The sequence below is a fragment of the Populus alba genome, chromosome 1 (assembly GCF_005239225.2).
Source record: "Populus alba chromosome 1, ASM523922v2, whole genome shotgun sequence".
In the NCBI taxonomy this organism is placed as follows: Eukaryota; Viridiplantae; Streptophyta; class Magnoliopsida; order Malpighiales; family Salicaceae; genus Populus; species Populus alba.
Genome location: NC_133284.1, coordinates 50683320 through 50685522, shown reverse-complemented (window position 1 = coordinate 50685522; position 2203 = coordinate 50683320). Strand labels below are relative to the sequence as shown.

The window sequence follows — 2203 nt, the reverse complement described above, 5'->3', positions numbered from 1 at the left end:
GTGGCGAGGACAAACTTTGGTTTAATGTATCAAGTGGTGTATGGAAGTCTAAGCTGTGAGATGGGATAGGATTTATTATATATGATGCATTTGTAAGTGACTCTCCCCAATAATAAAGGGGCATATTGGCTTCAAATAGTGTGGCTCGAACCATTTCTAGGAGATGTTTATTTTTTTCTTTCTGCAACCCTATTCAGTTGGGGGAATAAAGGCATGTAGTTTCATGGATTATGCCCTGACACCATAAGAATTGCTTCATCTCATGCTTGACAAACTCCTTACCATTATTAGTGTGCAGGACCTTAATTGAAGTTTTATACTGGGTAACAATCATTGAATAAAACTGCTTAAATGTGAGCACACAGCCTGCTTGTATTGAGGGTGATTTGATTCAGTGGATTTGCAGGGATTTTAGAAAACCTGCTCTGATACGATATATAATTTAGTAATGAGTTTAACATAATTCATTCATGTTTAAAATACAAGAAGCACATGGCTTCTTTATAGTCCCTTGTACAGGTTTCTCCCTACAGAATATGAGATACATATTGACAGTGATAGACATGGAATATAACTGAACAACTAAGAGTTCTAATCACAACTCTTTAGAAGATAATTACAATCAGAGATAATTACAATATGCTACAAAAATATAATTGGAATAAAATTACTTTTCAATATCTTCTCTCTATAAAAAGATAAAATTTATAAGCTATAAATACTTCATGAATCCTTAAAGTTGAATGTTTTATAATATTTTTATTTTTAACATATATATTTTCAAAGTTTATCTTTATAAAATATCAGTATAATTTCTTTCTTTATATAAAAACTTAAGCATTTAAAAATCCTTATATTTATTAAAAAAAAAATGTTTTACATGTACCAACTTTTATTATCTTGGCTTCCTTTACTTATGAGATACTGCCTATTAGCCACCACAACTAGAAAATATAAATCAAATTCCAACACATGGTTGTTTTTCTAAGCTCATATGCCACAAGCCAAACATCTCAATGGCTGTCATTTAAAGTTGATGTATTTCTATACAAGCCAAGGATGAATCTAACTATGGAGTTAATTTTGTGAAGGCGGTAGGTAATGAAGGCATTGATTGCATAGTTTTGAAACTCGATCCGGTGGCTGATCTGGTCTAATGATCAAGTCATGGGTCAGATAGATTGACTTGGGTCAACCCAAAAAAAATTAAGTTGGCAAGGGAAGATATCTCTGAGGGCCACTTTTTTTTAGCTTTTCATTGATGGCATCATGGCAATGAAGAGCTCCAAAATTAGAATGAAGGGAAAAACCTGTTAAGGTTCCCCGCCTTCTTCGTCCTAATGAACCTGTGATGTTCATGGGAGTGGATGTGACTCATCCTTGCCCACTAGACAATATCAGTCCATCTACTGCTGCTATGATTGGTAGTATGAACTGGCCTACAGCAAACAAGTACGTCTCAAGAATGAGGTTGCAAACACATCGACAAGAAATCATCTAGGACCTTGGTGCAATGGTGAAAGGATTACTAGATGACTTTTATCAGGAATTGAATGAACTTCCAAAAAGAATAATATTCTTTAAGGACGGAGTAAGCGAAGCCCAATTTTATAAGGTCCTGAAGAAGGAGTTGAAAGCCATTAGCGAAGTTTGTTCTAGATCCCCTAGTTATAGACCTCCCATTTCTTTTGCAGTAGTCTAGAAGAGACATCACACAAGGTTGATCTTTCCTTGTGAGACTGATCCATCTTCGACTAAGAACCAATTTTTTGATGAAAATATACCACCTGGGAATGTTTTGGACACTGATTACCCTGGGATTGTTGTTAACAATAGAAGCAAAATCATGCATGCATCAACACAGAGAGTCAAAACAATCTCATTTTAACAAAAGAAAACAAGCCCTTGTAGAAATAAACAGAGATAGAGATGAGGCTTACCCGACTTGCACTTTTGCAATTCTAAGAAATCTATAAAGAAAAAAAAAAGGTAGCCAGGTCTCAGCTGGGTTTACCCGGGTCGACTAGGTTCTGGGTTGACCCGCCGGATCGACCGGGTTTCGCCAGGCCAACTCCTTGACGGGTTTTTATTTAGACCTGGACCGGTCGCATGCCCGAGTTCGCTGGGTCCTGGATCGACCCGCCAAGCCGGTTCAGGTTTCAAAACTGTCGCACGTGTGCGGCGTCGCGGCGAAATGTTGGTT

At 37.0% G+C, this 2203-nt stretch overlaps 1 pseudogene; it reads left to right on the top strand.

Annotated features, from left to right (window-relative positions):
* Positions 1-1351: 1351 nt before the first annotated feature.
* Positions 1352-1976, top strand: LOC118059517 (protein argonaute 7-like; annotated as a pseudogene).
* The last annotated feature ends 227 nt before the right edge of the window (positions 1977-2203 follow it).